At 44.2% G+C, this 9,525-nt stretch overlaps 1 pseudogene; it reads left to right on the forward strand.

Moving 5' to 3' along the window:
- Positions 1-6,500: 6,500 nt before the first annotated feature.
- Positions 6,501-8,224, forward strand: LOC111186739 (elongation factor 1-alpha 1 pseudogene; annotated as a pseudogene).
- Positions 8,225-9,525: the final 1,301 nt, after the last annotated feature.

Genomic DNA, 9,525 nt, shown 5'->3' on the forward strand with positions numbered 1-9,525 from the left:
CAGAAATTTTGAGATGGATTTATGGAGGTAGCGTTTTACTTGGGACTTAAGCCACAGATAGAGATTCATGGGGAGAAAGGCTGAGGAAAGTGTTCCGGATGGAAGGAGAAGTATGAGCAAAGACTCAAAGTTGGAATTTAGACTTTTTTTTTTTTTTTTGCGGTACGCGGGCCTTTCACTGTTGTGGCCTCTCCCATTGCGGAGCACAGGCTCCAGACGCGCAGGCTCAGCGACCATGGTTCACGGGCCCAGCTGCTCTGTGGCATGTAGGATCTTCCCGGACCGGGGCACGAACCCGTGTCCCCTGCATCGGCAGGCGGACTCTCAACCACTGCACCACCAGGGAAGCCCTAGACATTTTTTTAAAAAGGTTTCATTTGAAAGTCTTAGAAAAATGTGGCTGTACTTTTCACAGCGAACCAATGATGTACGTATGTATGAGTCATATAGCAATCATCATCCAAGAAGTCGATTTTGTGTGTGTGTGTGTGTGTGTGTGTGTGTGTGTGTGTTTGGCTTGTCACATGGCTTGCGAGATCTTAGTTCCCAGGCCCTCAGCAGTGAGAGCGCTGAGCCGTAACCACTAGACACCTTGGTGTTGTCACTATTTTCTTTTCTTTAATAAATTTATTTATTTATTTTTGGCTGCATTGGGTCTTTGTTGCTGCGCGTGGGCTTTCTTTAGTTGCTGCGAGCGAGCGGGGGCTGCCTTTCGTGTGGTGCGCAGTCTTCTCATTGCGGTGTCTTCTCTTGTTGCAGAGCACGGGCTCTAGACGCGCGGGCTTCAGTAGTTGTGGCACACTGGCTCAGTAGTTGTGGCTCGCGGGCTCTAGAGCGCAGGCTCAGCAATTGTGGTGCACGGGCTTAGCTGCTCCGTGGCATATGGGATCTTCCCAGACCATGGCTCAAACCCGTGTGCCCTGCATTGGCAGGTGGATTCTTAACCACTCCGCCACCAGGGAAGTCCATTGTCACTATTTTTCATTTTAGTCATTCTGATAGGTGTGTGGTGATATCACACAACCTCTACGATGGTATTAATTTTCAAAAAAGACAGAAGGAGCCACAAATCTGTTCTGTCTGCCCCAACCTGCAAAAGAATCAAACTCAAGCCGCTTGACTGTGGATTGTTACAACGCTGGGGGTGAGGCAGCGTCTCTGGAGCAGCCCATCATGAAATGTGGATTCTCAGCTTTGATTATCAGAGACAGTTATCACCAGGAGCCACTATGAACAAGGAGTCTGCTTGTACTTATTCTTTAGTCATTACTTAATATTGTAATTATTACTGTTATTGGCAGTAATGAGACATTTCTAATAAGGACAGTCCAGGTTACTGTCTTGGTGGAAGAGCAATTGATGAGAGGATTCTTTTCTAATTTCTCCTCTTGAAAGCTGGGATTTTAAACTTGGGCCTTATTGGCAAATGCCCTGGAGTTAATGTTTGTCATAAATACCAGAAAACAAAACAATGTCCTCTTAATTTCAAGGGTGCAAGGAGTGGTGAATCACGTTTCTGTTTTTCCCAGAGCCCTGTGCCATGGTCCCTCTTCCTTCTCCTGTCCCTGAACACTGGCTATGACAAAGGCTGCCTTTGTTACAGTTTTCACCAGGGCAAGCACTGCCTCTGGGGAAGGTGATGGAAGCAATCTGTCATCATTTTGCTCAGTCAGTGACATTCCACACACCAGCGTTTCTCGGGCCCCAGCCACTGGTTTCCCTACCCAAGGGCTCCTAATCCAGGCATACAGTCAGAGAATTTTGCTCTTCCCCTTATCATCTCCCCCCACAAAAAAACTTCCATTATGGGATGAACATTCCTGGCCTTGACAACTAACTAGTTAATGGGGTAAGGTGTCTGTAATGTGGCAAGGGTTATAATGACTAGAGCTTGGGATGGGGGTTGGTCAGATGCCTTCAAGGGCAGGTGGGTAACTGTGTGATGCAGGGCTGTACCAGAATTGGGAGGGCTGAGGAGAGCCAATGGCAAATTGAGGAGCAGCAAAAGCCCCCAGAATTTAAATTTGATTCAAAATGCTTGTGGTTGCAGCTTGCTGCCCTGGATTAAAGTGTTAATCTCTTTAAGGAAAGCAGAAAAGTGGATCTTTAAAATCCTGCTCAGAGCCAGATCAGTAAGAGAAAAGGACATAGCCCTGTTTCAATAATCCAAGTTTGTTTTGTTGAGGGGAGGGGCTGTAAGCGATGATGAGACTGTGAGTGGGGGAAATTTCTGGCCTTCTTTTGAAAGTCCTGTTAGGGCTAATGAGGTGTCCTTAGAAAAAGAGATGCTCCTCCTGCAGGAAAAATTGCCAAGGGCATTGAGGTTAAACTTTGTTAAGATAGTGGAAGGCAGCCCTGCCAGCCCACTGGCCATCATGATTCTCAAAGCTTAGAGCTGTTATATATATGAATAGACACAAAAACAGGAAGGAAAAAGAGCTTGAGAGCTGGTATCTGTGATCTTCTTGTTGCATCTGGGACTAGAAATAGAAAATAGTTCTTGTTGTTTTCTCTGGAAACAACAAGAGAGCCTCACCCTGATAAGACCAATAGACAGATAAGAGAGGTTTATGGAATTTAGTAGGGTTGGGAGCCTTAGGACTAAATGTCTAGATTTTAAAGGGTTTAGAGTAAGATTTATGGCACAAGGTCAGTGAATGGTAATCTCCAGTTATACTGAGATAAAATACTACTTGTATAACATAGATCTTATTCCTTCTAAGAATTCATAAACAAGGAAAAATAATGATAAAGATTTAAAAGACATAGACACTAAAAATAAAATTACTTGAGCATCTCCTCTCTATCAGGCTCTGTCTTGATCTTCATAACAATCCTTAGAAGTAGGTATAATTACCCCCATTTTACAGATGAGGACACTGAGGGTCAGAGAGATAAAGAAACTTGTTCAAGTCACCCTTTCAACCAACCAGTAAATGACTCTAGGGACCTGGTCTTTCTACTTGGATTTTTATGGAAAAAAATGGTATGGATGGAGTAGATATTCAGGCCTCTGGGACTTCAGTTAGAAAGGCTTGGGAAGAAGCCTGATCCATGTTGGATCTCTGCTGGTCTCAACCAACCAGGTTGATTCTATGTTCTGAACCAAAGGTGGAGTAGGTAAGGAGACTTCCCCTGCAGTCCAGTGGTTAAGACTCTGCCTTCCAATGCAGGGCGTGTGGGTTCTATCCCTGGTCGGGGAACTAAGATCCCACATGCCATGCGGTGCAGCCAAAAATTTTAAAAAACAACAAAAAAACAAAACAAAGTTGGAGTAGATAAGAGATTGCTGTCTCACTTCTGGATGCCCACTAGGCAAAGAGCAAACCCTGGAGCAGGATCTAGAAGGTTCTTTGTTGTCTAGTTCCTGGCTACAGTTCTAGCCCATCTTCCCCATCAGGTGCCCAATGTGAGGTGTGTAGCTTCTCAAGTCTGTGCTAGGCCTGCACTGTTTCCCTTTGCTGGGTGTACCCTGAATCTACCTGATTGATACATTCCTACCCATTTAAACAAACTCAGCTTCGGCCATCTCTTCCATGAGGATATTCTGTCCTTACCCCCTCACTTCCCATCTGCCAGATAGAATTAGTCACTCTCTTGTTTGTGTCCTCAGAGCTCCGTTACATACTTCTCCCAAGAGGCATTGTTGCTTTGTACCACAATGTGTGTGTGAGTCTGATGCAGTCTTAAGAGATCTGTTATTAAAGACTTCTGAATATACAGTGCTGTCTTATGTGTGTGCCACCTAGTTTAGGTTCTAACCAAATGTTTCTGGACTCTAATCAAGAATGTATAATATAGAGGCAAAGAACGTCTGTTATTCACATCTCCATCAATATGGGTACTTTGCCAATTAGCATAGTTTGTGTCCGAATTTTTTTTTTATTGGTGAAATTGGTGGTATTTGATTAACATGATGAAAGTTAGAAATGGGATCTCCTTGATGAATATAAAGATATTCAAGATAAGTGCCTAAGTTAAAATAGTTTAGAAACCTTCCACTCGTGCATGAACAGGATATACACATTCAGCTAGAATTATAGCCTGTACCCTTAGAATGCTGCCTGAGGTAAGACTTTACTTGGTTTTGGGTCCAGCCATGAACTTTGGAGGATTCTAGTTGCCCCATGGTGGCTATACTGGTGACAGGATCCTGCCCCTGGAATACTGGTAGTTGTTTTGGGAGAACCTTGCATGCGAGGTTGTATAATCTTCTTATTAGTAAGTGTCTGTAGGTGCAGCGGAATCTTGCCGGTGGCTTGCTTTGATCATAGTCAGGTAACACAGTTGTAGAGGAGAGTAGCTGACCCTTGATATAACAATTCCTGGATGGCTCCCATTTTAGCACCAGTAATCCTGCTCAGGTCGGTTTGCAAGACCCACTCACTAGAGTGTGAGTTTCTCAAGGGCAGAAACTTACCTAATTTATGGAAATATCTGTGAAATGTCTGAAAGTGAAAGGCATCTGGGAGATGGAGTTTAGATGTCAAAATATGAGCATTTCAGGGAAAAACGGCAGAGCATAGCGGAACTGAGAAAATGCAGGACCCATGATTGCCATGCTTAAAGGGCGGCTCTCTCCCCAGGGCCTGGTTCTGAATTGCACACCCAGTGACTGAGGACCCAGGCAGCCTCCATAGGACACACCTTACGAACTACTAAGATCCATAAAGATCATATTCTTTGAACTAAGGAAATGACTGGGGACTCTTGAAGCAGGGCTCCCTGCTCAGAATCACCTGGGGCGCTTGTTGCAAAGGCAAATTCCTCATCACTTTCCAGACCTCCTGAATTGGCACCTGTTCCTGTGGGTCCCAGATGTCTCACGTTTCAGCAAGTTTTCTAGAGGTTCTTATATATTTAACAGCAATGAACTTAACAATTCAGGGGGAATAAAGAAGAGCTACTACATTACAGAGTCACAGTGATTGTAAAAACGCATCTCGATTCAGAAACATTAAAATGTGGGTGAAATGTGCATCATGGAATACAAGCAAAACAGTATCACGTTTTCCTAGATGACACACTTGTATTTTAACCAGGCCCTCACTGCCTAAATGAAGATGAGGTAAACGTGAGGCTTCTTTATCTGTCCTGGAGCAAGCCAACGGGAGATATTTGGGGGCTGGGAAATCTCTCCAGGGCCCTTCCAATCACATTAATCTGGCTGTATCTTTGAGTAGCAGACTCCCTTTGCCCTGCACCCCATGTCCTTAGACAAGAAGGAGCTCTCTTCATTTCGAGATTTAAACATTGAGGCACAGAATGAGAGTAAACAACCCTGCCAAAGCCCCCTTCTAAGAAAGTCAGTGATCAGGCAAAACACAGGAGCAGCATTCTGACTCTTGATGAAGCCACAAGGCCTCTCCTTCCCGTAGGCTGTAGCACAAAGCCTTTCAACAGGTGAATTCCCGACCTAAAGCTTTCCTTTCCTTTCCTTTAAAATGCATAAAGCACAACAGACAGACAGAACAGAGCACTGAGTGCAAATAAATCTCTCCACCAGCAGTTCTGACAGCTCCTGTTTAGTTCCTTGGGGAAATCACAAGGGAAAATATAGTATTCTTCAGAAAATATTTCTTTAAAAAGCAGGGGAGGAATGGTGTACTTCCCCTTCACAAGCAAGACTTTTCGAAATTTCCAGTGTTTTAATTCTCCAGTCAGTCAGTGGCATCTGTTGAGGATGTCCTGTGTGCAGAGGACCGAGATAGATTGTGGGGAGGGTGAGGTGGAGGTGCCCAAGAAACAGAAGTTCTAGCTTAGGAGACAAAAATACCCCACAAACAAGATGATTATATCTCTGAGTGAATTCTGGAAGGATTAATCTGCCAGTAGCCATGCCCCACCGTTAGGTAAAGTCAGCCATGGAGGAAATGCTGGAGGTGAGGTCTAAATCAGGGGGAGGGGAGGATCACGGTGGGCACAGCATTCCAGGTGAAGTATTACAGATTCAGGTGAAGGTACATGGTGGGAGGAGTGAGCGGGTCAAAGGGCAGCAGGCAGCAGCAGAATCCCAGGTGGCGTGGATCATGCTCTCAGCGATCACTTAGACCTGGTGCCTTCCCATCCTTTGCCACTCACAAGTTGGGTCATATTGAAGGGATCACCTTCCTAAGCTTGTCTCCTTGGTTATAAAAATGGGATGATTAGATGCGGCTCATAGGGTTGGTTGCTCTAAGAAGGAAAATCATGTGCAATGCCTTGTAGATAGTAGGCGTTAAACAAATGGGCAATTTGCCTTTGAAGTACAGAATGATTAAATGTGAAGCTGGTGAAATGAGAGAAGGAGTTGAGGTCACTGGCAAAAGGAAAGGGAACCCCAGGAATCCCAAATTTTTAAACTTTGTAGTGCTTCCCCAGGAGATTAAATCCTCACCACTGTAGAGAAGACTTTTTTACTTTTCAGATATTAAACTCTGAAAAAACAAAAATAAAAGCATGACACATTGCTGACCATGTCACAGATGGAAATCCTGAGCAGTCAAAATTATGGACAGCTTTTTCGCAACGGGTTTGCCGCCAGGACACAGGTGTCGTGAAAACCACCGATAAACCTAAGCAAAAATGGGAAAGGAGAAGACCCACATCAACATCGTTGTCATTGGACACGTAGATTCGGGGAAGTCCATCCCTACTGGCCATCTGATCTACAAATGTGGTGGGATCGACAAGAGAACCATTGAAAAGTTCGAGAAGGAGGCTGCCGAGATGGGGAAGGGCTCCTTCAAGTGTGCCTGGGTCTTGGACAAACTGAAAGCTGAACGCGAGCGTGGTATCACCATTGATATCTCCCTATGGAAGTTCGAGAGCAGCAAGTACTATGTGACCATCATTGATGCCCCAGGACACAGAGACTTCATCAAAAATATGATTACAGGCACATCCCAGGCTGACTGTGCTGTCCTGATTGTTGCTGCTGGTGTTGGTGGATTTGAAGCAGGTATTTCCGAGAATGGGCAGACCCGTGAGCATGCCCTTCTGGCCTACACTCTGGGTGTGAAACAACTAATTGCTGGAGTTAACAAAATGGATTCCACCGAGCCACCCTACAGCCAGAAGAGATACGAGGAAATTGTAAAGGAAGTCGGCACCTACATTAAGAAAGTTGGCTACAACCCCAACACAGTAGCATTTGTGCCAATTTCTGGCTGGAACGGTGAAAACATGCTGGAGCCAAGTGCTAACGTGCCGTGGTTCAAGGGATGGAGAGTCACCCGTAAGGATGGCAATGCCAGTGGAACCACACTGCTTGAAGCTCTGGATTGCATCCTGCCACCAACTCACCCAACTGACAGACCCTTGTGTTTGCCCCTCCAGGACGTCTACAAAATTGGTGGTATTGGCACTGTCCCTGTGGGTCGAGTGGAGACTGGTGTTCTCAAACCTGGCATGGTGGTCACCTTTGCTCCAGTCAATGTGACAACTGAAGTGAAGTCTGTTGAAATGCACCATGAAGCTTTGAGTGAAGCCCTTCCTGGGGACAATGTGGGCTTCAATGTCAAGAACGTGTCTGTCAAAGATGTTCGTCGTGGCAATGTGGCTGGTGACAGCAAAAATGACCCACCGATGGAAGCAGCTGGCTTCACAGCTCAGGTGATTATCTTGAACCATCCAGGCCAAGTCAGTGCTGGCTATGCACCTGTGCTGGATTGTCACACAGCTCACATTGCCTGCACGTTTGCTGAGCTGAAGGAGAAGATTGATCATCGTTCTGGGAAAAAGCTGGAAGATGGCCCCAAATTCTTAAAATCTGCTGATGCTGCCATCGTTAATATGGTTCCTGGCAAACCCATGTGTGTTGAGAGCTTCTCTGACTATCCTCCTCTGGGCCGCTTTGCTGATCGGACATGAGACGGAGGTTGCTGTGGGTGTCATCAAAGCAGTGGACAAGAAGGCAGCTGGAGCTGGCAAGGTCACCAAGTCTGCCCAGAAAGCTCAGAAGGCTAAATGAATATTATCCCCAATACCTGCCACCCCAGTCTTAATCAGTGGTGGAAGAACGGTCTCAGAACTGTTTGTCTCAATTGGCCATTTAAGTTTAATAGCAAAAGACTGGTTAATGATAACAATGCATCATAAAACCTTCAGAAGGAAAGGAGAATGTGTTGTGGACCATTTGTTTTGTGTGTGGCAGTTTTAAGTTATTAGTTTTTAAAATCAGTACTTTTTCATGGAAACAACTTGACCAAAAATCTGTCACAGAATTTGAGACCCATTAAAAAATTTAATGAGAAGCCTGTGTTTTCTTTTGGTCAACACTGTAACTTCCTATAGTACTTACTACTTAGGTAAGAGTTGCCCATAATCTGTTTCTGGTATTAAGTCTGCTGAAACAAAAGAATTTTGTATTTCTGGGTTGGAGCTTCAGGTTTCTTACCCTTATGTAAGGAGAATTCACCTGTTTAAGTACATCATAGAAAAGCGTTGGTACAACACTTCACAGGTTAGGACAGATAAGCAAAGTAACTGTTATGTAAGCTAGTTTGTAAGAAGGTCAAATTCTATAATATGAAAGCTCATGTTGCATATAAAATTTTGCATGGTTACATAAGTATTGAGTAAATGAGTTACGTCAAATTTTAGTTTCCCAGTTATGGGAAGGTGCATTCACATTTACAATATTCAAGTAATTAACCTAAAATGTGAAGCCTGAATAGTATTGAGCACCGCCCTGCTAGAGTTATTGTATCCAGATTCTAGGAAAAATAAAAGATGCTGGAAGCTAAAAAAAAAAAAAAAAAATTACAGACAAAGATGGGTTCCAGTTAATGAGCTGACCTCAATACTGCGGCCACAGATTCTAAGATATAAGTATAATTAGAAAACAAAGGTGAAAACGACCCCCCAAAGCAATTAAAATGCCTACATTATTATTTAAGTAAGTGATTTCTGATGACAGATGGCACATTTAAAAAATTTTCTCATCTGACATGAACTTTATGTGTTAGGGCCCAGTGTACTGTGGACACTATCTGTGATCCTCTTCTGGGTGGAGGGGAAAAGAAGGTTTTGTCCTTCAGTTTCTCCACCTCTGTTTTATAGAGAGCTCTATCAGTCTGAGAAGCAGATGTCACACTCAAATTAGGATGATTTGGAAAGGGTTTATTTGCAGAAGTGTGGTCACAGAAGAAGCAGAAGAGATAGTACAGTGTCCCAGGGCTGCTACCAGCAGAGCTGTTTCCATCGTAAGCCTGTGGCTTTGAGGGGAGGAGAGCGTCATGTAGGAACAAACTACCTTGAGAGAAGATGTAATCTTTGGTTGAGGGGCACAGTCAGCCTAAGGTGACCTTGCAGGAAAAGAGTTAGGGGACTAAATATTGAAGGGTAGCAGAATATGCCTCTTTGGCATAAGGATTATTTTGAGAAACAGCAAGCACAGAAGTAGAAGTTAGCCTTTTGTAAGGAACATTTGTATTTATAAAGGAACTCTCCATTGTAAGGGCATCTCCCTCTCTGTGTTAGGAAGAGAAGGATGACTGAATCACAGGAGAACCTTATGGATGGAGAAGATATCTGCTTAAATGT

The sequence above is a fragment of the Delphinapterus leucas genome, chromosome 3, assembly GCF_059928025.1.
Source record: "Delphinapterus leucas isolate spDelLeu-1000000601 "Yukka" chromosome 3, BTC_Dleu_Yukka2, whole genome shotgun sequence".
Taxonomy (NCBI): domain Eukaryota; kingdom Metazoa; phylum Chordata; class Mammalia; order Artiodactyla; family Monodontidae; genus Delphinapterus; species Delphinapterus leucas.